Here is a 26268-nt window from a genome sequence, read left to right as displayed (position 1 = left end):
GCATGTGTGTGCTGGTGGTGATTGTGAGATCAATTGTTCCTGATGTCATCAGAGGCCGGTGCCAGGCATGTGTGTGCTGGGGGTGACTGTGAGGTCCTTGTGCATGACGGTATGAGGAGCCAGTGGCAGGCATGTGTGTGCTGGTGGTGATTTTGAGGTCAGTTGTGCGTGGAGGCATGAGAGGCCAGTGTCAGACTGGTGTGTTCTGGTTGTGATTGTGAGGTGCTTGTACCTGAGGGAGTTAAAAGGCAGTGGCAGGCATGTGTGTGCTGGTGGTGATTGTGAGGTCGCTGTGCCTGAGGGCGTGAGAAGCCAGTGGCAGGCATGTGTGTGCTGGTGCTGATTGTGAGCTCAGTTGTTCATGACGTCATCAGAGGCCAGTGGCAGGCATGTGTGTGCTGGTGGTGATTGTGAGCTCAGTTGCTCGTGACGTCATCAGAGGCCAGTGGCAGGCATGTGTGTGCTGGTGGTGATTGTGAGCTCAGTTGTTCGTGACATCATCAGAGGCCAGTGCCAGGCATGTGTGTGCTGGTGGTGATTGTGAGGTCCTTGTGCCTTTAGGGCGTTAGAGGCCAGTGCCAGGCTTTTTTTGCTGGTGGTTATTGTGAGGTCATTGTGTCTGAGGGCGAGAGGCCAGTGGCAGGCATGTGTGTGCTGGTGGTGATTGTGAGCTCAGTTGTTCGTGATGTTGTCACATGCCAGTGCCAGGCACTAGTCTAGTGGTGGTGATTTTGAAGTCCTTGTGCCTGAGGGCATGAGAGGCCAGTGGCAGGCATGTGTGTGCTGGTGGTGATTGTGAGCTCAATTGTTCCTGATGTCATCAGAGGCCGGTGCCAGGCATGTGTGTGCTGGTGGTGATTGTGAGCTCAGGTGCTCGTTACGTCATGAGAGGCCATTGCCAGGCATGTGTGTGCTGGGGGTGACTGTGAGGTACTTGTGCGTGATGGGTTGAGAGGCCACTGCCAGGCATGTGTCTGCTGGTGGTGATTGTGAGGTCCTTGTGCCGTAGGGAGTTAAAAGCCAGTGGCAGGCACGTGTCTGCTGGTGGTGATTGTGATCTCAGTTGTTCATGACGTCTTCAGAGGCCAGTGGCAGGCATGTGTGTGCTGGGGGGGACTGTGAGGTCCTTGTGCATGACGGTATGAGGAGCCAGTGGCAGGCATGTGTGTGCTGGTGGTGATTTTGAGGTCAGTTGTGCGTGGAGGCATGAGAGGCCAGTGTCAGACTCGTGTGTTCTGGTTGTGATTGTGAGGTGCTTGTACCTGAGGGAGTTAAAAGCCAGTGGCAGGCATGTGTGTGCTGGTGGTGATTGTGAGGTCCCTGTGCCTGAGGGCGTGAGAAGCCAGTGGCAGGCATGTGTGTGCTAGTGGTGAGTGTGAACTCAGTTGCTCATTACGTCATGAGAGGCCATTGCCAGGCATGTGTGTGCTGGTGGTGATTGTGAGCTCAATTGTTCCTGATGTCATCAGAGGCCGGTGCCAGGCATGTGTGTGCTGGTGGTGATTGTGAGCTCAGTTGCTCGTTACGTCATGAGAGGCCATTGCCAGGCATGTGTGTGCTGGGGGTGACTGTGAGGTACTTGTGCGTGATGGGTTGAGAGGCCAGTGCCAGGCATGTGTCTGCTGGTGGTGATTGTGAGGTCCTTGTGCCGTAGGGAGTTAAAAGCCAGTGGCAGGCACGTGTCTGCTGGTGCTGATTGTGAGCTCAGTTTTTCATGACGTCTTCAGAGGCCAGTGGCAGGCATGTGTGTGCTGGGGGGGACTGTGAAGTCCTTGTACATGACGGTATGAGGAGCCAGTGGCAGGCATCTGTGTGCTGGTGGTGACTGTGAGCTCAGTTGCTCGTGACGTCATCAGAGGCCAGTGGCAGGCATGTGTGTGCTGGTGGTGATTGTGAGCTCAGTTGTTCGTGACATCATCAGAGGCCAGAGGCAGGCATGTGTGTGCTGGTGGTGATTGTGAGGTCCTTGTGCCTTAGGGCGTTAGAGGCCAGTGCCAGGCTTTTTTTGTTGGTGGTTATTATGAGGTCATTGTGTCTGAGGGCGAGAGGCCAGTGGCAGGCATGTGTGTGCTGGTGGTGATTGTGAGCTCAGTTGTTCGTGATGTTGTCACATGCCATGCCAGGCACTAGTCTACTGGTGGTGATTTTGAGGTCCTTCTGCCTGAGGGCATGAGAGGTCAGTGGCAGGCATGTGTGTGCTGGTGGTGATTGTGAGCTCAATTGTTCCTGATGTCATCAGAGGCCGGTGCCAGGCATGTGTGTGCTGGGGGTGACTGTGAGGTCCTTGTGCATGACGGTATGAGGAGCCAGTGGCAGGCATGTGTGTGCTGGGGATGATTTTGAGCTCAGTTGTGCGTGGAGGCATGAGAGGCCAGTGTCAGACTGGTGTGTTCTGGTTGTGATTGTGAGGTGCTTGTACCTGAGGGAGTTAAAAGGCAGTGGCAGGCATGTGTGTGCTGGTGGTGATTGTGAGGTCCCTGTGCCTGAGGGCGTGAGAAGCCAGTGGCAGGCATGTGTGTGCTGGTGGTGACTGTGAGCTCAGTTGCTCGTGACATCATCAGAGGCCAGTGGCAGGCATGTGTGTGCTGGTGGTGATTGTGAGGTCCTTGTGCCTTAGGGCGTTAGAGTCCAGTGTCAGGCTTTTTTTGCTGGTGGTTATTGTGAGGTCATTGTGTCTGAGGGCGAGAGGCCAGTGGCAGGCATGTGTGTGCTGGTGGTGATTGTGAGCTCAGTTGTTCGTGATGTTGTCACATGCCAGTGCCAGGCTCTAGTCTACTGGTGGTGATTTTGAAGTCCTTGTGCCTGAGGGCATGAGAGGCCAGTGGCAGGCATGTGTGTGCTGGTGGTGATTGTGAGCTCAATTGTTCCTGATGTCATCAGAGGCCGGTGCCAGGCATGTGTGGTGGGGGTGACTGTGAGGTCCTTGTGCATGACGGTATGAGGAGCCAGTGGCAGGCATGTGTGTGCTGGTGGTGATTTTGAGGTCAGTTGTGCGTGGAGGCATGAGAGGCCAGTGTCAGACTGGTGTGTTCTGGTTGTGATTGTGAGGTGCTTGTACCTGAGGGAGTTAAAAGCCAGTGGCAGGCATGTGTGTGCTGGTGGTGATTGTGAGGTCCCTGTGCCTGAGGGCGTGAGAAGCCAGTGGCAGGCATGTGTGTGCTGGTGGTGATTGTGAGCTCAGTTGCTCGTGACGTCATCAGAGGCCAGTGGCAGGCATGTGTGTGCTGGTGGTGATTGTGAGCTCAGTTGCTCGTGACGTCATGAGAGGCCAGTGGCAGGCATGTGTGTGCTGGTGGTGATTGTGAGCTCAGTTGTTCGTGACATCATCAGAGGCCAGTGCCAGGCATGTGTGTGCTGGTGGTGATTGTGAGGTCCTTGTGCCTTTAGGGCGTTAGAGGCCAGTGCCAGGCTTTTTTTCTGGTGGTTATTGTGAGGTCATTGTGTCTGAGGGCGAGAGGCCAGTGGCAGGCATGTGTGTGCTGGTGGTGATTGTGAGCTCAGTTGTTCGTGATGTTGTCACATGCCAGTGCCAGGCATGTGTGTGCTGGTGGTGATTTTGAAGTCCTTGTGCCTGAGGGCATGAGAGGCCAGTGGCAGGCATGTGTGTGCTGGTGGTGATTGTGAGCTCAATTGTTCCTGATGTCATCAGAGGCCGGTGCCAGGCATGTGTGTGCTGGTGGTGATTGTGAGCTCAGTTGCTCGTTACGTCATGAGAGGCCATTGCCAGGCATGTGTGTGCTGGGGGTGACTGTGAGGTACTTGTGCGTGATGGGTTGAGAGGCCAGTGCCAGGCATGTGTCTGCTGGTGGTGTTTGTGAGGTCCTTGTGCCGTAGGGAGTTAAAAGCCAGTGGCAGGCACGTGTCTGCTGGTGGTGATTGTGAGCTCAGTTTTTCATGACGTCTTCAGAGGCCAGTGGCAGGCATGTGTGTGCTGGGGGGGACTGTGAGGTCCTTGTACATGACGGTATGAGGAGCCAGTGGCAGGCATCTGTGTGCTGGTGGTGACTGTGAGCTCAGTTGCTTGTGACGTCATCAGAGGCCAGTGGCAGGCATGTGTGTGCTGGTGGTGATTGTGAGCTCAGTTGTTCGTGACATCATCAGAGGCCAGTGCCAGGCATGTGTGTGCTGGTGGTGATTGTGAGGTCCTTGTGCCTTAGGGCGTTAGAGGCCAGTGCCAGGCTTTTTTTGTTGGTGGTTATTATGAGGTCATTGTGTCTGAGGGCGAGAGGCCAGTGGCAGACATGTGTGTGCTGGTGGTGATTGTGAGCTCAGTTGTTCGTGATGTTGTCACATGCCATGCCAGGCACTAGTCTACTGGTGGTGATTTTGAGGTCCTTGTGCCTGAGGGCATGAGAGGTCAGTGGCAGGCATGTGTGTGCTGGTGGTGATTGTGAGCTCAATTGTTCCTGATGTCATCAGAGGCCGGTGCCAGGCATGTGTGTGCTGGGAGTGACTGTGAGGTCCTTGTGCATGACGGTATGAGGAGCCAGTGGCAGGCATGTGTGTGCTGGGGATGATTTTGAGGTCAGTTGTGCGTGGAGGCATGAGAGGCCAGTGTCAGACTGGTGTGTTCTGGTTGTGATTGTGAGGTGCTTGTACCTGAGGGAGTTAAAAGCCAGTGGCAGGCATGTGTGTGCTGGTGGTGATTGTGAGCTCAGTTGCTCGTGACGTCATCAGAGGCCAGTGGCAGGCATGTGTGTGCTGGTGGTGATTGTGAGCTCAGTTGTTCGTGACGTCATGAGAGGCCAGTGGCAGGCATGTGTGTGCTGGTGGTGATTGTGAGCTCAGTTGCTCGTGACGTCATCAGAGGCCAGTGGCAGGCATGTGTGTGCTGGTGGTGATTGTGAGCTCAGTTGTTCGTGACATCATCAGAGGCCAGTGCCAGGCATGTGTGTGCTGGTGGTGATTGTGAGGTCCTTGTGCCTTTAGGGCGTTAGAGGCCAGTGCCAGGCTTTTTTTGCTGGTGGTTATTGTGAGGTCATTGTGTCTGAGGGCGAGAGGCCAGTGGCAGGCATGTGTGTGCTGGTGGTGATTGTGAGCTCAGTTGTTCGTGATGTTGTCACATGCCAGTGCCAGGCACTAGTCTACTAGTCGTGATTTTGAAGTCCTTGTGCCTGAGGGCAAGAGAGGCCAGTGGCAGGCATGTGTGTGCTGGTGGTAATTGTGAGCTCAATTGTTCCTGATGTCATCAGAGGCCGGTGCCAGGCATGTGTGTGCTGGTGGTGATTGTGAGCTCAGTTGCTCGTTACGTCATGAGAGGCCATTGCCAGGCATGTGTGTGCTGGGGGTGACTGTGAGGTACTTGTGCGTGATGGGTAGAGAGGCCAGTGCCAGGCATGTGTGTGCTGGTGGTGATTGTGAGGTCCTTGTGCCGTAGGGAGTTAAAAGCCAGTGGCAGGCATGTGTGTGCTGGTGGTGATTGTGAGCTCAGTTGCTCGTGACGTCATCAGAGGCCAGTGGCAGGCATGTGTGTGCTGGTGGTGATTGTGAGCTCAGTTGTTCGTGACGTCATGAGAGGCCAGTGGCAGCCATGTGTGTGCTGGTGGTGATTGTGAGCTCAGTTGCTCGTGACGTCATGAGAGGCCAGTGGCAGGCATGTGTGTGCTGGTGGTGACTGTGAGCTCAGTTGCTCGTGACGTCATCAGAGGCCAGTGGCAGGCATGTGTGTGCTGATGGTGATTGTGAGCTCAGTTTTTCGTGACGTCATCAGAGGCCAGTGCCAGGCATGTGTGTGCTGGTGGTGATTGTGAGCTCAGTTGCTCGTGACGTCATGAGAGGCCAGTGGCAGGCATGTGTGTGCTGGTGGTGATTGTGAGCTCAGTTGTTCGTGACATCATCAGAGGCCAGTGCCAGGCATGTGTGTGCTGGTGGTGATTGTGAGGTCCTTGTGCCTTTAGGGCGTTAGAGGCCAGTGCCAGGCTTTTTTTGCTGGTGGTTATTGTGAGGTCATTGTGTCTGAGTGCGAGAGGCCAGTGGCAGGCATGTGTGTGCTGGTGGTGATTGTGAGCTCAGTTGTTCGTGATGTTGTCACATGCCAGTGCCAGGCACTAGTCTACTGGTGGTGATTTTGAAGTCGTTGTGCCTGAGGGCATGAGAGGCCAGTGGCAGGCATGTGTGTGCTGGTGGTGATTGTGAGCTCAATTGTTCCTGACGTCATCAGAGGCCGGTGCCAGGCATGTGTGTGCTGGTGGTGATTGTGAGCTCAGGTGCTCGTTACGTCATGAGAGGCCATTGCCAGGCATGTGTGTGCTGGGGGTGACTGTGAGGTACTTGTGCGTGACGGGTTGAGAGGCCAGTGGCAGGCATGTGTCTGCTGGTGGTGATTGAGAGGTCCTTGTGCCGTAGGGAGTTAAAAGCCAGTGGCAGGCACGTGTCTGCTGGTGGTGATTGTGATCTCAGTTGTTCATGACGTTTTCAGAGGCCAGTGGCAGGCATGTGTGTGCTGGGGGGGACTGTGAGGTCCTTGTGCATGACGGTATGAGGAGCCAGTGGCAGGCATGTGTGTGCTGGTGGTGATTTTGAGGTGAGTTGTGCGTGGAGGCATGAGAGGCCAGTGTCAGACTCGTGTGTTCTGGTTGTGATTGTGAGGTGCTTGTACCTGAGGGAGTTAAAAGCCCGTGGCAGGCATGTGTGTGCTGGTGGTGATTGTGAGATCAATTGTTCCTGATGTCATCAGAGGCCGGTGCCAGGCATGTGTTTGCTGGGGGTGACTGTGAGGTCCTTGTGCATGACGGTATGAGGAGCCGGTGGCAGGCATGTGTGTGCTGGTGGTGATTTTGAGGTCAGTTGTGCGTGGAGGCATGAGAGGCCAGTGTCAGACTGGTGTGTTCTGGTTGTGATTGTGAGGTGCTTGTACCTGAGGGAGTTAAAAGCCCGTGGCAGGCATGTGTGTGCTGGTGGTGATTGTGAGATCAATTGTTCCTGATGTCATCAGAGGCCGGTGCCAGGCATGTGTGTGCTGGGGGGGACTGTGAGGTCCTTGTGCATGACGGTATGAGGAGCCGGTGGCAGGCATGTGTGTGCTGGTGGTGATTTTGAGGTCAGTTGTGCGTGGAGGCATGAGAGGCCAGTGTCAGACTGGTGTGTTCTGGTTGTGATTGTGAGGTGCTTGTACCTGAGGGAGTTAAAAGGCAGTGGCAGGCATGTGTGTGCTGGTGGTGATTGTGAGGTCCCTGTGCCTGAGGGCGTGAGAAGCCAGTGGCAGGCATGTGTGTGCTGATGGTGATTGTGAGCTCAGTTGCTCGTGACGTCATGAGAGGCCAGTGGCAGGCATGTGTGTGCCGGTGGTGATTGTGATCTCAGTTGCTCGTGACGTCATCAGAGGCCAGTGGCAGGCATGTGTGTGCTGGTGGTGATTGTGAGCTCAGTTGTTCGTGACATCATCAGAGGCCAGTGCCAGGCATGTGTGTGCTGGTGGTGATTGTGAGGTCCTTGTGCCTTTAGGGCGTTAGAGGCCAGTGCCAGGCTTTTTTTGCTGGTGGTTATTGTGAGGTCATTGTGCCTGAGGGCATGAGAGGTCAGTGGCAGGCCTGTGTGTGCTGGTGGTGATTGTGAGGTCCTTGTGCCGTAGGGAGTTAAAAGCCAGTGGCAGGCACGTGTCTGCTGGTGGTGATTGTGAGCTCAGTTATTCATGACGTCTTCAAAGGCCAGTGGCAGGCATGTGTGTGCTGGGGGGGACTGTGAGGTCCTTGTGCATGACGGTATGAGGAGCCGGTGCCAGGCATGTGTGTGCTGGTGGTGATTGTGAGCTCAGTTGCTCGTTACGTCATGAGAGGCCATTGCCAGGCATGTGTGTGCTGGGGGTGACTGTGAGGTACTTGTGCGTGATGGGTTGAGAGGCCAGTGCCAGGCATGTGTCTGCTGGTGGTGTTTGTGAGGTCCTTGTGCCGTAGGAAGTTAAAACCCAGTGGCAGGCACGTGTCTGCTGGTGGTGATTGTGAGCTCAGTTTTTCATGACGTCTTCAGAGGCCAGTGGCAGGCATGTGTGTGCTGGGGGGGACTGTGAGGTCCTTGTACATGACAGTATGAGGAGCCAGTGGCAGGCATCTGTGTGCTGGTGGTGACTGTGAGCTCAGTTGCTCGTGACGTCATCAGAGGCTAGTGGCAGGCATGTGTGTGCTGGTGGTGATTGTGAGCTCAGTTGTTCGTGACATCATCAGAGGCCAGTGCCAGGCATGTGTGTGCTGGTGGTGATTGTGAGGTCCTTGTGCCTTAGGGCGTTAGAGGCCAGTGCCAGGCTTTTTTTGCTGGTGGTTATTATGAGGTCATTGTGTCTGAGGGCGAGAGGCCAGTGGCAGACATGTGTGTGCTGGTGGTGATTGTGAGCTCAGTTGTTCGTGATGTTGTCACATGCCATGCCAGGCACTAGTCTACTGGTGGTGATTTTGAGGTCCTTGTGCCTGAGGGCATGAGAGGTCAGTGGCAGGCATGTGTGTGCTGGTGGTGATTGTGAGCTCAATTGTTCCTGATGTCATCAGAGGCCGGTGCCAGGCATGTGTGTGCTGGGAGTGACTGTGAGGTCCTTGTGCATGACGGTATGAGGAGCCAGTGGCAGGCATGTGTGTGCTGGGGATGATTTTGAGGTCAGTTGTGCGTGGAGGCATGAGAGGCCAGTGTCAGACTGGTTTGTTCTGGTTGTGATTGTGAGGTGCTTGTACCTGAGGGAGTTAAAAGCCAGTGGCAGGCATGTGTGTGCTGGTGGTGATTGTGAGCTCAGTTGCTCGTGACGTCATCAGAGGCCAGTGGCAGGCATGTGTGTGCTGGTGGTGATTGTGAGCTCAGTTGTTCGTGACGTCATGAGAGGCCAGTGGCAGGCATGTGTGTGCTGGTGGTGATTGTGAGCTCAGTTGCTCGTGACGTCATCAGAGGCCAGTGGCAGGCATGTGTGTGCTGGTGGTGATTGTGAGCTCAGTTGTTCGTGACATCATCAGAGGCCAGTGCCAGGCATGTGTGTGCTGGTGGTGATTGTGAGGTCCTTGTGCCTTTAGGGCGTTAGAGGCCAGTGCCAGGCTTTTTTTGCTGGTGGTCATTGTGAGGTCATTGTGTCTGAGGGCGAGAGGCCAGTGGCAGGCATGTGTGTGCTGGTGGTGATTGTGAGCTCAGTTGTTCGTGATGTTGTCACATGCCAGTGCCAGGCACTAGTCTACTAGTCGTGATTTTGAAGTCCTTGTGCCTGAGGGCAAGAGAGGCCAGTGGCAGGCATGTGTGTGCTGGTGGTAATTGTGAGCTCAATTGTTCCTGATGTCATCAGAGGCCGGTGCCAGGCATGTGTGTGCTGGTGGTGATTGTGAGCTCAGTTGCTCGTTACGTCATGAGAGGCCATTGCCAGGCATGTGTGTGCTGGGGGTGACTGTGAGGTACTTGTGCGTGATGGGTAGAGAGGCCAGTGCCAGGCATGTGTGTGCTGGTGGTGATTGTGAGGTCCTTGTGCCGTAGGGAGTAAAAAGCCAGTGGCAGGCACGTGTCTGCTGGTGGTGATTGTGAGCTCAGTTGTTCATGACGTCTTCAGAGGCCAGTGGCAGGCATGTGTGTGCTGGGGGGGACTGTGAGGTCCTTGTGCATGACGGTATGAGGAGCCAGTGGCAGGCATCTGTGTGCTGGTGGTGACTGTGAGCTCAGTTGCTCGTGACGTCATCAGAGGCCAGTGGCAGGCATGTGTGTGCTGGTGGTGATTGTGAGCTCAGTTGTTCGTGACATCATCAGAGGCCAGTGCCAGGCATGTGTGTGCTGGTGGTGATTGTGAGGTCCTTGTGCCTTAGGGCGTTAGAGGCCAGTGCCAGGCTTTTTTTGCTGGTGGTTATTGTGAGGTCATTGTGTCTGAGGGCGAGAGGCCAGTGGCAGACATGTGTGTGCTGGTGGTGATTGTGAGCTGAGTTGTTCGTGATGTTGTCACATGCCATGCCAGGCACTAGTCTACTGGTGGTGATTTTGAGGTCCTTGTGCCTGAGGGCATGCTAGGCCAGTGGCAGGCCTGTGTGTGCTGGTGGTGATTGTGAGATCAATTGTTCCTGATGTCATCAGAGGCCGGTGCCAGGCATGTGTGTGCTGGGGGTGACTGTGAGGTCCTTGTGCATGACGGTATGAGAAGCCGGTGGCAGGCATGTGTGTGCTGGTGGTGATTTTGAGGTCAGTTGTGCGTGGAGGCATGAGAGGCCAGTGTCAGACTGGTGTGTTCTGGTTGTGATTGTGAGGTGCTTGTACCTGAGGGAGTTAAAAGGCAGTGGCAGGCATGTGTGTGCTGGTGGTGATTGTGATGTCCCTGTGCCTGAGGGCGTGAGAAGCCAGTGGCAGGCATGTGTGTGCTGATGGTGATTGTGAGCTCAGTTGCTCGTGACGTCATGAGAGGCCAGTGGCAGGCATGTGTGTGCTGGTGGTGATTGTGAGCTCAGTTGCTCGTGACGTCATCAGAGGCCAGTGCCAGGCATGTGTGTGCTGGTGGTGATTGTGAGCTCAGTTGTTCGTGACATCATCAGAGGCCAGTGCCAGGCATGTGTGTGCTGGTGGTGATTGTGAGGTCCTTGTGCCTTTAGGGCGTTAGAGGCCAGTGCCAGGCTTTTTTTGCTGGTGGTTATTGTGAGGTCATTGTGCCTGAGGGCATGAGAGGTCAGTGGCAGGCCTGTGTGTGCTGGTGGTGATTGTGAGGTCCTTGTGCCGTAGGGAGTTAAAAGCCAGTGGCAGGCACGTGTCTGCTGGTGGTGATTGTGAGCTCAGTTATTCATGACGTCTTCAAAGGCCAGTGGCAGGCATGTGTGTGCTGGGGGGGACTGTGAGGTCCTTGTGCATGACGGTATGAGGAGCCAGTGGCAGGCATGTGTGTGCTGATGGTGATTGTGAGCTCAGTTGCTCGTGACGTCATGAGAGGCCAGTGGCAGGCATGTGTGTGCTGGTGGTGACTGTGAGCTCAGTTGCTCGTGACGTCATCAGAGGCCAGTGGCAGGCATGTGTGTGCTGATGGTGATTGTGAGCTCAGTTTTTCGTGACGTCATCAGAGGCCAGTGCCAGGCATGTGTGTGCTGGTGGTGATTGTGAGCTCAGTTGCTCGTGACGTCATGAGAGGCCAGTGGCAGGCATGTGTGTGCTCGTGGTGATTGTGAGCTCAGTTGTTCGTGACATCATCAGAGGCCAGTGCCAGGCATGTGTGTGCTGGTGGTGATTGTGAGGTCCTTGTGCCTTAGGGCGTTAGAGGCCAGTGCCAGACTTTTTTTGCTGGTGGTTATTGTGAGGTCATTGTGTCTGAGTGCGAGAGGCCAGTGGCAGGCATGTGTGTGCTGGTGGTGATTGTGAGCTCAGTTGTTCGTGATGTTGTCACATGCCAGTGCCAGGCACTAGTCTACTGGTGGTGATTTTGAAGTCGTTGTGCCTGAGGGCATGAGAGGCCAGTGGCAGGCATGTGTGTGCTGGTGGTGATTGTGAGCTCAATTGTTCCTGACGTCATCAGAGGCCGGTGCCAGGCATGTGTGTGCTGGTGGTGATTGTGAGCTCAGGTGCTCGTTACGTCATGAGAGGCCATTGCCAGGCATGTGTGTGCTGGGGGTGACTGTGAGGTACTTGTGCGTGACGGGTTGAGAGGCCAGTGGCAGGCATGTGTCTGCTGGTGGTGATTGAGAGGTCCTTGTGCCGTAGGGAGTTAAAAGCCAGTGGCAGGCACGTGTCTGCTGGTGGTGATTGTGATCTCAGTTGTTCATGACGTCTTCAGAGGCCAGTGGCAGGCATGTGTGTGCTGGGGGGGACTGTGAGGTCCTTGTGCATGACGGTATGAGGAGCCAGTGGCAGGCATGTGTGTGCTGGTGGTGATTTTGAGGTCAGTTGTGCGTGGAGGCATGAGAGGCCAGTGTCAGACTGGTGTGTTCTGGTTGTGATTGTGAGGTGCTTGTACCTGAGGGAGTTAAAAGCCCGTGGCAGGCATGTGTGTGCTGGTGGTGATTGTGAGATCAATTGTTCCTGATGTCATCAGAGGCCGGTGCCAGGCATGTGTGTGCTGGGGGTGACTGTGAGGTCCTTGTGCATGACGGTATGAGGAGCCGGTGGCAGGCATGTGTGTGCTGGTGGTGATTTTGAGGTCAGTTGTGCGTGGAGGCATGAGAGGCCAGTGTCAGACTGGTGTGTTCTGGTTGTGATTGTGAGGTGCTTGTACCTGAGGGAGTTAAAAGGCAGTGGCAGGCATGTGTGTGCTGGTGGTGATTGTGAGATCAATTGTTCCTGATGTCATCAGAGGCCGGTGCCAGGCATGTGTGTGCTGGGGGGGACTGTGAGGTCCTTGTGCATGACGGTATGAGGAGCCGGTGGCAGGCATGTGTGTGCTGGTGGTGATTTTGAGGTCAGTTGTGCGTGGAGGCATGAGAGGCCAGTGTCAGACTCGTGTGTTCTGGTTGTGATTGTGAGGTGCTTGTACCTGAGGAAGTTAAAAGGCAGTGGCAGGCATGTGTGTGCTGGTGGTGATTGTGAGGTCCCTGTGCCTGAGGGCGTGAGAAGCCAGTGGCAGGCATGTGTGTGCTGATGGTGATTGTGAGCACAGTTGCTCGTGACGTCATGAGAGGCCAGTGGCAGGCATGTGTGTGCCGGTGGTGATTGTGAGCTCAGTTGCTCGTGACGTCATCAGAGGCCAGTGGCAGGCATGTGTGTGCTGGTGGTGATTGTGAGCTCAGTTGTTCGTGACATCATCAGAGGCCAGTGGCAGGCATGTGTGTGCTGGTGGTGATTGTGAGGTCCTTGTGCCTTTAGGGCGTTAGAGGCCAGTGCCAGGCTTTTTTTGCTGGTGGTTATTGTGAGGTCATTGTGCCTGAGGGCATGAGAGGTCAGTGGCAGGCCTGTGTGTGCTGGTGGTGATTGTGAGGTCCTTGTGCCGTAGGGAGTTAAAAGCCAGTGGCAGGCACGTGTCTGCTGGTGGTGATTGTGAGCTCAGTTATTCATGACGTCTTCAAAGGCCAGTGGCAGGCATGTGTGTGCTGGGGGGGACTGTGAGGTCCTTGTGCATGACGGTATGAGGAGCCGGTGCCAGGCATGTGTGTGCTGGTGGTGATTGTGAGCTCAGTTGCTCGTTACGTCATGAGAGGCCATTGCCAGGCATGTGTGTGCTGGGGGTGACTGTGAGGTACTTGTGCGTGATGGGTTGAGAGGCCAGTGCCAGGCATGTGTCTGCTGGTGGTGTTTGTGAGGTCCTTGTGCCGTAGGAAGTTAAAACCCAGTGGCAGGCACGTGTCTGCTGGTGGTGATTGTGAGCTCAGTTTTTCATGACGTCTTCAGAGGCCAGTGGCAGGCATGTGTGTGCTGGGGGGGACTGTGAGGTCCTTGTACATGACGGTATGAGGAGCCAGTGGCAGGCATCTGTGTGCTGGTGGTGACTGTGAGCTCAGTTGCTCGTGACGTCATCAGAGGCCAGTGGCAGGCATGTGTGTGCTGGTGGTGATTGTGAGCTCAGTTGTTCGTGACATCATCAGAGGCCAGTGCCAGGCATGTGTGTGCTGGTGGTGATTGTGAGGTCCTTGTGCCTTAGGGCGTTAGAGGCCAGTGCCAGGCTTTTTTTGCTGGTGGTTATTATGAGGTCATTGTGTCTGAGGGCGAGAGGCCAGTGGCAGACATGTGTGTGCTGGTGGTGATTGTGAGCTCAGTTGTTCGTGATGTTGTCACATGCCATGCCAGGCACTAGTCTACTGGTGGTGATTTTGAGGTCCTTGTGCCTGAGGGCATGAGAGGTCAGTGGCAGGCATGTGTGTGCTGGTGGTGATTGTGAGCTCAATTGTTCCTGATGTCATCAGAGGCCGGTGCCAGGCATGTGTGTGCTGGGAGTGACTGTGAGGTCCTTGTGCATGACGGTATGAGGAGCCAGTGGCAGGCATGTGTGTGCTGGGGATGATTTTGAGGTCAGTTGTGCGTGGAGGCATGAGAGGCCAGTGTCAGACTGGTGTGTTCTGGTTGTGATTGTGAGGTGCTTGTACCTGAGGGAGTTAAAAGCCAGTGGCAGGCATGTGTGTGCTGGTGGTGATTGTGAGCTCAGTTGCTCGTGACGTCATCAGAGGCCAGTGGCAGGCATGTGTGTGCTGGTGGTGATTGTGAGCTCAGTTGTTCGTGACGTCATGAGAGGCCAGTGGCAGGCATGTGTGTGCTGGTGGTGATTGTGAGCTCAGTTGCTCGTGACGTCATCAGAGGCCAGTGGCAGGCATGTGTGTGCTGGTGGTGATTGTGAGCTCAGTTGTTCGTGACATCATCAGAGGCCAGTGCCAGGCATGTGTGTGCTGGTGGTGATTGTGAGGTCCTTGTGCCTTTAGGGCGTTAGAGGCCAGTGCCAGGCTTTTTTTGCTGGTGGTTATTGTGAGGTCATTGTGTCTGAGGGCGAGAGGCCAGTGGCAGGCCTGTGTGTGCTGGTGGTGATTGTGAGCTCAGTTGTTCGTGATGTTGTCACATGCCAGTGCCAGGCACTAGTCTACTAGTCGTGATTTTGAAGTCCTTGTGCCTGAGGGCAAGAGAGGCCAGTGGCAGGCATGTGTGTGCTGGTGGTAATTGTGAGCTCAATTGTTCCTGATGTCATCAGAGGCCGGTGCCAGGCATGTGTGTGCTGGTGGTGATTGTGAGCTCAGGTGCTCGTTACGTCATGAGAGGCCATTGCCAGGCATGTGTGTGCTAGGGGTGACTGTGAGGTACTTGTGCGTGATGGGTAGAGAGGCCAGTGCCAGGCATGTGTGTGCTGGTGGTGATTGTGAGGTCCTTGTGCCGTAGGGAGTAAAAAGCCAGTGGCAGGCACGTGTCTGCTGGTGGTGATTGTGAGCTCAGTTGTTCATGACGTCTTCAGAGGCCAGTGGCAGGCATGTGTGTGCTGGGGGGGACTGTGAGGTCCTTGTGCATGACGGTATGAGGAGCCAGTGGCAGGCATCTGTGTGCTGGTGGTGACTGTGAGCTCAGTTGCTCGTGACGTCATCAGAGGCCAGTGGCAGGCATGTGTGTGCTGGTGGTGATTGTGAGCTCAGTTGTTCGTGACATCATCAGAGGCCAGTGCCAGGCCTGTGTGTGCTGGTGGTGATTGTGAGGTCCTTGTGCCTTTAGGGCGTTAGAGGCCAGTGCCAGGCTTTTTTTGCTGGTGGTTATTGTGAGGTCATTGTGCCTGAGGGCATGAGAGGTCAGTGGCAGGCCTGTGTGTGCTGGTGGTGATTGTGAGGTCCTTGTGCCGTAGGGAGTTAAAAGCCAGTGGCAGGCACGTGTCTGCTGGTGGTGATTGTGAGCTCAGTTATTCATGACGTCTTCAAAGGCCAGTGGCAGGCATGTGTGTGCTGGGGGGGACTGTGAGGTCCTTGTGCATGACGGTATGAGGAGCCAGTGGCAGGCATGTGTGTGCTGATGGTGATTGTGAGCTCAGTTGCTCGTGACGTCATGAGAGGCCAGTGGCAGGCATGTGTGTGCTGGTGGTGACTGTGAGCTCAGTTGCTCGTGACGTCATCAGAGGCCAGTGGCAGGCATGTGTGTGCTGATGGTGATTGTGAGCTCAGTTTTTCGTGACGTCATCAGAGGCCAGTGCCAGGCATGTGTGTGCTGGTGGTGATTGTGAGCTCAGTTGCTCGTGACGTCATGAGAGGCCAGTGGCAGGCATGTGTGTGCTCGTGGTGATTGTGAGCTCAGTTGTTCGTGACATCATCAGAGGCCAGTGCCAGGCATGTGTGTGCTGGTGGTGATTGTGAGGTCCTTGTGCCTTAGGGCGTTAGAGGCCAGTGCCAGACTTTTTTTGCTGGTGGTTATTGTGAGGTCATTGTGTCTGAGTGCGAGAGGCCAGTGGCAGGCATGTGTGTGCTGGTGGTGATTGTGAGCTCAGTTGTTCGTGATGTTGTCACATGCCAGTGCCAGGCACTAGTCTACTGGTGGTGATTTTGAAGTCGTTGTGCCTGAGGGCATGAGAGGCCAGTGGCAGGCATGTGTGTGCTGGTGGTGATTGTGAGCTCAGTTGTTCGTGACGTCATCAGAGGCCGGTGCCAGGCATGTGTGTGCTGGTGGTGATTGTGAGCTCAGGTGCTCGTTACGTCATGAGAGGCCATTGCCAGGCATGTGTGTGCTGGGGGTGACTGTGAGGTACTTGTGCGTGACGGGTTGAGAGGCCAGTGGCAGGCATGTGTCTGCTGGTGGTGATTGAGAGGTCCTTGTGCCGTAGGGAGTTAAAAGCCAGTGGCAGGCACGTGTCTGCTGGTGGTGATTGTGAGCTCAGTTGTTCATGACGTCTTCAGAGGCCAGTGGCAGGCATGTGTGTGCTGGGGGGGACTGTGAGGTCCTTGTGCATGACGGTATGAGGAGCCAGTGGCAGGCATGTGTGTGCTGGTGGTGATTTTGAGGTCAGTTGTGCGTGGAGGCATGAGAGGCCAGTGTCAGACTGGTGTGTTCTGGTTGTCATTGTGAGGTGCTTGTACCTGAGGGAGTTAAAAGCCCGTGGCAGGCATGTGTGTGCTGGTGGTGATTGTGAGATCAATTGTTCCTGATGTCATCAGAGGCCGGTGCCAGGCATGTGTGTGCTGGGGGTGACTGTGAGGTCCTTGTGCATGACGGTATGAGGAGCCGGTGGCAGGCATGTGTGTGCTGGTGGTGATTTTGAGGTCAGTTGTGCGTGGAGGCATGAGAGGCCAGTGTCAGACTGGTGTGTTCTGGTTGTGATTGTGAGGTGCTTGTACCTGAGGGAGTTAAAAGGCAGTGGCAGGCATGTGTGTGCTGGTGGTGATTGTGAGATCAATTGTTCCTGATGTCATCAGAGGCCGTTGCCAGGCATGTGTGTGCTGGGGGGGACTGTGAGGTCCTTGTGCATGACGGTATGAGAAGCCGGTGGCAGGCATGTGTGTGCTGGTGGTGATTTTGAGGTCAGTTGTGCGTGGAGGCATGAGAGGCCAGTGTCAGACTGGTGTGTTCTGGTTGTGATTGTGAGGTGCTTGTACCTGAGGGAGTTAAAAGGCAGTGGCAGGCATGTGTGTGCTGGTGGTGATTGTGAGGTCCCTGTGCCTGAGGGCGTGAGAAGCCAGTGGCAGGCATGTGTGTGCTGATGGTGATTTTGAGCTCAGTTGCTCGTGACGTCATGAGAGGCCAGTGGCAGGCATGTGTGTGCCGGTGGTGATTGTGAGCTCAGTTGCTCGTGACGTCATCAGAGGCCAGTGGCAGGCATGTGTGTGCTGGTGGTGATTGTGAGCTCAGTTGTTCGTGACATCATCAGAGGCCAGTGCCAGGCATGTGTGTGCTGGTGGTGATTGTGAGGTCCTTGTGCCTTTAGGGCGTTAGAGGCCAGTGCCAGGCTTTTTTTGCTGGTGGTTATTGTGAGGTCATTGTGCCTGAGGGCATGAGAGGTCAGTGGCAGGCCTGTGTGTGCTGGTGGTGATTGTGAGGTCCTTGTGCCGTAGGGAGTTAAAAGCCAGTGGCAGGCACGTGTCTGCTGGTGGTGATTGTGAGCTCAGTTATTCATGACGTCTTCAAAGGCCAGTGGCAGGCATGTGTGTGCTGGGGGGGACTGTGAGGTCCTTGTGCATGACGGTATGAGGAGCCAGTGGCAGGCATGTGTGTGCTGGTGGTGATTTTGAGGTCAGTTGTGCGTGGAGGCATGAGAGGCCAGTGGCAGGCATGTGTGTGCTGGTGGTGACTGTGAGCTCAGTTGCTCGTGACGTCATCAGAGGCCAGTGGCAGGCATGTGTGTGCTGGTGGTGATTGTGAGCTCAGTTTTTCGTGACGTCATCAGAGGCCAGTGGCAGGCATGTGTGTGCTGGTGGTGATTGTGAGCTCAGTTGCTCGTGACGTCATGAGAGGCCAGTGGCAGGCATGTGTGTGCTCGTGGTGATTGTGAGCTCAGTTGTTCGTGACATCATCAGAGGCCAGAGGCAGGCATGTGTGTGCTGGTGGTGATTGTGAGGTCCTTGTGCCTTAGGGCGTTAGAGGCCAGTGCCAGACTTTTTTTGCTGGTGGTTATTGTGAGGTCATTGTGTCTGAGTGCGAGAGGCCAGTGGCAGGCATGTGTGTGCTGGTGGTGATTGTGAGCTCAGTTGTTCGTGATGTTGTCACATGCCAGTGCCAGGCACTAGTCTACTGGTGGTGATTTTGAAGTCGTTGTGCCTGAGGGCATGAGAGGCCAGTGGCAGGCATGTGTGTGCTGGTGGTGATTGTGAGCTCAATTGTTCCTGACGTCATCAGAGGCCGGTGCCAGGCATGTGTGTGCTGGTGGTGATTGTGAGCTCAGGTGCTCGTTACGTCATGAGAGGCCATTGCCAGGCATGTGTGTGCTGGGGGTGACTGTGAGGTACTTGTGCGTGACGGGTTGAGAGGCCAGTGGCAGGCATGTGTCTGCTGGTGGTGATTGAGAGGTCCTTGTGCCGTAGGGAGTTAAAAGCCAGTGGCAGGCACGTGTCTGCTGGTGGTGATTGTGATCTCAGTTGTTCATGACGTCTTCAGAGGCCAGTGGCAGGCATGTGTGTGCTGGGGGGGACTGTGAGGTCCTTGTGCATGACGGTATGAGGAGCCAGTGGCAGGCATGTGTGTGCTGGTGGTGATTTTGAGGTCAGTTGTGCGTGGAGGCATGAGAGGCCAGTGTCAGACTCGTGTGTTCTGGTTGTGATTGTGAGGTGCTTGTACCTGAGGGAGTTAAAAGCCCGTGGCAGGCATGTGTGTGCTGGTGGTGATTGTGAGATCAATTGTTCCTGATGTCATCAGAGGCCGGTGCCAGGCATGTGTGTGCTGGGGGTGACTGTGAGGTCCTTGTGCATGACGGTATGAGGAGCCGGTGGCAGGCATGTGTGTGCTGGTGGTGATTTTGAGGTCAGTTGTGCGTGGAGGCATGAGAGGCCAGTGTCAGACTGGTGTGTTCTGGTTGTGATTGTGAGGTGCTTGTACCTGAGGGAGTTAAAAGCCCGTGGCAGGCATGTGTGTGCTGGTGGTGATTGTGAGATCAATTGTTCCTGATGTCATCAGAGGCCGGTGCCAGGCATGTGTGTGCTGGGGGGGACTGTGAGGTCCTTGTGCATGACGGTATGAGGAGCCGGTGGCAGGCATGTGTGTGCTGGTGGTGATTTTGAGGTGAGTTGTGCGTGGAGGCATGAGAGGCCAGTGTCAGACTGGTGTGTTCTGGTTGTGATTGTGAGGTGCTTGTACCTGAGGGAGTTAAAAGGCAGTGGCAGGCATGTGTGTGCTGGTGGTGATTGTGAGGTCCCTGTGCCTGAGGGCGTGAGAAGCCAGTGGCAGGCATGTGTGTGCTGATGGTGATTTTGAGCTCAGTTGCTCGTGACGTCATGAGAGGCCAGTGGCAGGCATGTGTGTGCCGGTGGTGATTGTGAGCTCAGTTGCTCGTGACGTCATCAGAGGCCAGTGGCAGGCATGTGTGTGCTGGTGGTGATTGTGAGCTCAGTTGTTCGTGACATCATCAGAGGCCAGTGCCAGGCATGTGTGTGCTGGTGGTGATTGTGAGGTCCTTGTGCCTTTAGGGCGTTAGAGGCCAGTGCCAGGCTTTTTTTGCTGGTGGTTATTGTGAGGTCATTGTGCCTGAGGGCATGAGAGGTCAGTGGCAGGCCTGTGTGTGCTGGTGGTGATTGTGAGGTCCTTGTGCCGTAGGGAGTTAAAAGCCAGTGGCAGGCACGTGTCTGCTGGTGGTGATTGTGAGCTCAGTTATTCATGACGTCTTCAAAGGCCAGTGGCAGGCATGTGTGTGCTGGGGGGGACTGTGAGGTCCTTGTGCATGACGGTATGAGGAGCCAGTGGCAGGCATGTGTGTGCTGGTGGTGATTTTGAGGTCAGTTGTGCGTGGAGGCATGAGAGGCCAGTGGCAGGCATGTGTGTGCTGGTGGTGACTGTGAGCTCAGTTGCTCGTGACGTCATCAGAGGCCAGTGGCAGGCATGTGTGTGCTGGTGGTGATTGTGAGCTCAGTTTTTCGTGACGTCATCAGAGGCCAGTGGCAGGCATGTGTGTGCTGGTGGTGATTGTGAGCTCAGTTGCTCGTGACGTCATGAGAGGCCAGTGGCAGGCATGTGTGTGCTGGTGGTGATTGTGAGCTCAGTTGTTCGTGACATCATCAGAGGCCAGAGGCAGGCATGTGTGTGCTGGTGGTGATTGTGAGGTCCTTGTGCCTTAGGGCGTTAGAGGCCAGTGCCAGGCTTTTTTTGCTGGTGGTTATTGTGAGGTCATTGTGTCTGAGGGCGAGAGGCCAGTGACAGGCATGTGTGTGCTGGTGGTGATTGTGAGCTCAGTTGTTCGTGATGTTGTCACATGCCAGTGTCAGGCACTAGTCTACTGGTGGTGATTTTGAAGTCGTTGTGCCTGAGGGCATGAGAGGCCAGTGGCAGGCATGTGTGTGCTGGTGGTGATTGTGAGCTCAATTGTTCCTGACGTCATCAGAGGCCGGTGCCAGGCATGTGTGTGCTGGTGGTGATTGTGAGCTCAGGTGCTCGTTACGTCATGAGAGGCCATTGCCAGGCATGTGTGTGCTGGGGGTGACTGTGAGGTACTTGTGCGTGACGGGTTGAGAGGCCAGTGGCAGGCATGTGTCTGCTGGTGGTGATTGAGAGGTCCTTGTGCCGTAGGGAGTTAAAAGCCAGTGGCAGGCACGTGTCTGCTGGTGGTGATTGTGATCTCAGTTGTTCATGACGTCTTCAGAGGCCAGTGGCAGGCATGTGTGTGCTGGGGGGGACTGTGAGGTCCTTGTGCATGACGGTATGAGGAGCCAGTGGCAGGCATGTGTGTGCTGGTGGTGATTTTGAGGTCAGTTGTGCGTGGAGGCATGAGAGGCCAGTGTCAGACTGGTGTGTTCTGGTTGTCATTGTGAGGTGCTTGTACCTGAGGGAGTTAAAAGCCCGTGGCAGGCATGTGTGTGCTGGTGGTGATTGTGAGATCAATTGTTCCTGATGTCATCAGAGGCCGGTGCCAGGCATGTGTGTGCTGGGGGTGACTGTGAGGTCCTTGTGCATGACGGTATGAGGAGCCGGTGGCAGGCATGTGTGTGCTGGTGGTGATTTTGAGGTCAGTTGTGCGTGGAGGCATGAGAGGCCAGTGTCAGACTGGTGTGTTCTGGTTGTCATTGTGAGGTGCTTGTACCTGAGGGAGTTAAAAGCCCGTGGCAGGCATGTGTGTGCTGGTGGTGATTGTGAGATCAATTGTTCCTGATGTCATCAGAGGCCGGTGCCAGGCATGTGTGTGCTGGGGGTGACTGTGAGGTCCTTGTGCATGACGGTATGAGGAGCCGGTGGCAGGCATGTGTGTGCTGGTGGTGATTTTGAGGTCAGTTGTGCGTGGAGGCATGAGAGGCCAGTGTCAGACTGGTGTGTTCTGGTTGTGATTGTGAGGTGCTTGTACCTGAGGGAGTTAAAAGCCAGTGGAAGGCATGTGTGTGCTGGTGGTGATTGTGAGGTCCCTGTGCCTGAGGGCGTGAGAAGCCAGTGGCAGGCATGTGTGTGCTGATGGTGATTGTGAGCTCAGTTGCTCGTGACGTCATGAGAGGCCAGTGCCAGGCATGTGTGTGCTCGTGGTGATTGTGAGCTCAGTTGTTCGTGACATCATCAGAGGCCAGTGCCAGGCATGTGTGTGCTGGTGGTGATTGTGAGCTCAGTTGTTCGTGACATCATCAGAGGCCAGTGCCAGGCATGTGTGTGCTGGTGGTGATTGTGAGGTCCTTGTGCCTTTAGGGCGTTAGAGGCCAGTGCCAGGCTTTTTTTGCTGGTGGTTATTGTGAGGTCATTGTGCCTGAGGGCATGAGAGGTCAGTGGCAGGCCTGTGTGTGCTGGTGGTGATTGTGAGGTCCTTGTGCCGTAGGGAGTTAAAAGCCAGTGGCAGGCACGTGTCTGCTGGTGGTGATTGTGAGCTCAGTTATTCATGACGTCTTCAAAGGCCAGTGGCAGGCATGTGTGTGCTGGGGGGGACTGTGAGGTCCTTGTGCATGACGGTATGAGGAGCCAGTGGCAGGCATGTGTGTGCTGGTGGTGATTTTGAGGTCAGTTGTGCGTGGAGGCATGAGAGGCCAGTGGCAGGCATGTGTGTGCTGGTGGTGACTGTGAGCTCAGTTGCTCGTGACGTCATCAGAGGCCAGTGGCAGGCATGTGTGTGCTGATGGTGATTGTGAGCTCAGTTTTTCGTGACGTCATCAGAGGCCAGTGCCAGGCATGTGTGTGCTGGTGGTGATTTTGAGGTCAGTTGTGCGTGGAGGCATGAGAGGCCAGTGTCAGACTGGTGTGTTCTGGTTGTCATTGTGAGGTGCTTGTACCTGAGGGAGTTAAAAGCCCGTGGCAGGCATGTGTGTGCTGGTGGTGATTGTGAGATCAATTGTTCCTGATGTCATCAGAGGCCGGTGCCAGGCATGTGTGTGCTGGGGGGGACTGTGAGGTCCTTGTGCATGACGGTATGAGGAGCCGGTGGCAGGCATGTGTGTGCTGGTGGTGATTTTGAGGTCAGTTGTGCGTGGAGGCATGAGAGGCCAGTGTCAGACTGGTGTGTTCTGGTTGTGATTGTGAGGTGCTTGTACCTGAGGGAGTTAAAAGCCAGTGGCAGGCATGTGTGTGCTGGTGGTGATTGTGAGATCAATTGTTCCTGATGTCATCAGAGGCCGGTGCCAGGCATGTGTGTGCTGGGGGTGACTGTGAGGTCCTTGTGCATGACGGTATGAGGAGCCGGTGGCAGGCATGTGTGTGCTGGTGGTGATTTTGAGGTCAGTTGTGCGTGGAGGCATGAGAGGCCAGTGTCAGACTCGTGTGTTCTGGTTGTGATTGTGAGGTGCTTGTACCTGAGGGAGTTAAAAGCCAGTGGCAGGCATGTGTGTGCTGGTGGTGATTGTGAGGTCCCTGTGCCTGAGGGCGTGAGAAGCCAGTGGCAGGCATGTGTGTGCTGATGGTGATTGTGAGCTCAGTTGCTCGTGACGTCATGAGAGGCCAGTGGCAGGCATGTGTGTGCTCGTGGTGATTGTGAGCTCAGTTGTTCGTGACGTCATCAGAGGCCAGTGCCAGGCATGTGTGTGCTGGTGGTGATTGTGAGCTCAGTTGTTCGTGACATCATCAGAGGCCAGTGCCAGGCATGTGTGTGCTGGTGGTGATTGTGAGGTCCTTGTGCCTTTACGGCGTTAGAGGCCAGTGCCAGGCTTTTTTTGCTGGTGGTTATTGTGAGGTCATTGTGCCTGAGGGCATGAGAGGTCAGTGGCAGGCATGTGTGTGCTGGTGGTGATTGTGAGGTCCTTGTGCCGTAGGGAGTTAAAAGCCAGTGGCAGGCACGTGTCTGCTGGTGGTGATTGTGAGCTCAGTTATTCATGACGTCTTCAAAGGCCAGTGGCAGGCATGTGTGTGCTGGGGGGGACTGTGAGGTCCTTGTGCATGACGGTATGAGGAGCCAGTGGCAGGCATGTGTGTGCTGGTGGTGATTTTGAGGTCAGTTGTGCGTGGAGGCATGAGAGGCCAGTGGCAGGCATGTGTGTGCTGGTGGTGACTGTGAGCTCAGTTGCTCGTGACGTCATCAGAGGCCAGTGGCAGGCATGTGTGTGCTGATGGTGATTGTGAGCTCAGTTTTTCGTGACGTCATCAGAGGCCAGTGGCAGGCATGTTTGTGCTGGTGGTGATTGTGAGCTCAGTTGCTCGTGACGTCATGAGAGGCCAGTGGCAGGCATGTGTGTGCTCGTGGTGATTGTGAGCTCAGTTGTTCGTGACATCATCAGAGGCCAGTGCCAGGGATGTGTGTGCTGGTGGTGATTGTGAGGTCCTTGTGCCTTAGGGCGTTAGAGGCCAGTGCCAGGCTTTTTTTGCTGGTGGTTATTGTGAGGTCATTGTGTCTGAGGGCGAGAGGCCAGTGCCAGGCATGTGTGTGCTGGTGGTGATTGTGAGCTCAGTTATTCATGACGTCTTCAAAGGCCAGTGGCAGGCATGTGTGTGCTGGGGGGGACTGTGAGGTCCTTGTGCATGACGGTATGAGGAGCCAGTGGCAGGCATGTGTGTGCTGGTGGTGATTTTGAGGTCAGTTGTGCGTGGAGGCATGAGAGGCCAGTGGCAGGCATGTGTGTGCTGGTGGTGACTGTGAGCTCAGTTGCTCGTGACGTCATCAGAGGCCAGTGGCAGGCATGTGTGTGCTGATGGTGATTGTGAGCTCAGTTTTTCGTGACGTCATCAGAGGCCAGTGCCAGGCATGTGTGTGCTGGTGGTGATTTTGAGGTCAGTTGTGCGTGGAGGCATGAGAGGCCAGTGTCAGACTGGTGTGTTCTGGTTGTCATTGTGAGGTGCTTGTACCTGAGGGAGTTAAAAGCCCGTGGCAGGCATGTGTGTGCTGGTGGTGATTGTGAGATCAATTGTTCCTGATGTCATCAGAGGCCGGTGCCAGGCATGTGTGTGCTGGGGGGGACTGTGAGGTCCTTGTGCATGACGGTATGAGGAGCCGGTGGCAGGCATGTGTGTGCTGGTGGTGATTTTGAGGTCAGTTGTGCGTGGAGGCATGAGAGGCCAGTGTCAGACTGGTGTGTTCTGGTTGTGATTGTGAGGTGCTTGTACCTGAGGGAGTTAAAAGCCAGTGGCAGGCATGTGTGTGCTGGTGGTGATTGTGAGATCAATTGTTCCTGATGTCATCAGAGGCCGGTGCCAGGCATGTGTGTGCTGGGGGTGACTGTGAGGTCCTTGTGCATGACGGTATGAGGAGCCGGTGGCAGGCATGTGTGTGCTGGTGGTGATTTTGAGGTCAGTTGTGCGTGGAGGCATGAGAGGCCAGTGTCAGACTCGTGTGTTCTGGTTGTGATTGTGAGGTGCTTGTACCTGAGGGAGTTAAAAGCCAGTGGCAGGCATGTGTGTGCTGGTGGTGATTGTGAGGTCCCTGTGCCTGAGGGCGTGAGAAGCCAGTGGCAGGCATGTGTGTGCTGATGGTGATTGTGAGCTCAGTTGCTCGTGACGTCATGAGAGGCCAGTGGCAGGCATGTGTGTGCTCGTGGTGATTGTGAGCTCAGTTGTTCGTGACGTCATCAGAGGCCAGTGCCAGGCATGTGTGTGCTGGTGGTGATTGTGAGCTCAGTTGTTCGTGACATCATCAGAGGCCAGTGCCAGGCATGTGTGTGCTGGTGGTGATTGTGAGGTCCTTGTGCCTTTACGGCGTTAGAGGCCAGTGCCAGGCTTTTTTTGCTGGTGGTTATTGTGAGGTCATTGTGCCTGAGGGCATGAGAGGTCAGTGGCAGGCATGTGTGTGCTGGTGGTGATTGTGAGGTCCTTGTGCCGTAGGGAGTTAAAAGCCAGTGGCAGGCACGTGTCTGCTGGTGGTGATTGTGAGCTCAGTTATTCATGACGTCTTCAAAGGCCAGTGGCAGGCATGTGTGTGCTGGGGGGGACTGTGAGGTCCTTGTGCATGACGGTATGAGGAGCCAGTGGCAGGCATGTGTGTGCTGGTGGTGATTTTGAGGTCAGTTGTGCGTGGAGGCATGAGAGGCCAGTGGCAGGCATGTGTGTGCTGGTGGTGACTGTGAGCTCAGTTGCTCGTGACGTCATCAGAGGCCAGTGGCAGGCATGTGTGTGCTGATGGTGATTGTGAGCTCAGTTTTTCGTGACGTCATCAGAGGCCAGTGGCAGGCATGTTTGTGCTGGTGGTGATTGTGAGCTCAGTTGCTCGTGACGTCATGAGAGGCCAGTGGCAGGCATGTGTGTGCTCGTGGTGATTGTGAGCTCAGTTGTTCGTGACATCATCAGAGGCCAGTGCCAGGGATGTGTGTGCTGGTGGTGATTGTGAGGTCCTTGTGCCTTAGGGCGTTAGAGGCCAGTGCCAGGCTTTTTTTGCTGGTGGTTATTGTGAGGTCATTGTGTCTGAGGGCGAGAGGCCAGTGCCAGGCATGTGTGTGCTGGTGGTGATTGTGAGCTCAGTTGTTCGTGATGTTGTCACATGCCAGTGTCAGGCACTAGTCTACTGGTGGTGATTTTGAAGTCCTTGTGCCTGAGGGCATGAGAGGCCAGTGGCAGGCATGTGTGTGCTGGTGGTGATTGTGAGCTCAGTTGCTCGTGACGTCATCAGAGGCCAGTGCCAGGCATGTGTGTGCTGGTGGTGATTGTGAGGTCCTTGTGCCTTAGGGCGTTAGAGGCCAGTGCCAGGCTTCTTTTGTTTGTGGTTATTGTGAGGTCATTGTGTCTGAGGGCGAGAGGCCAGTGGCAGGCATGTGTGTGCTGGTGGTGATTGTGAGCTCAGTTGTTCGTGGTATTGTCACATGCCATGCCAGGCACTAGTCTACTGGTGGTGATTTTGAGGTCCTTGTGCCTGAGGGCATGAGAGGTCAGTGGCAGGCATGTGTGTGCTGGTGGTGATTGTGAGCTCAATTGTTCCTGATGTCATCAGAGGCCAGTGGCAGG

The sequence above is a fragment of the Struthio camelus genome, chromosome 5 (genome assembly GCF_040807025.1).
Source record: "Struthio camelus isolate bStrCam1 chromosome 5, bStrCam1.hap1, whole genome shotgun sequence".
In the NCBI taxonomy this organism is placed as follows: Eukaryota; Metazoa; Chordata; class Aves; order Struthioniformes; family Struthionidae; genus Struthio; species Struthio camelus.
Note: the sequence above shows the minus strand (reverse complement) of the source record.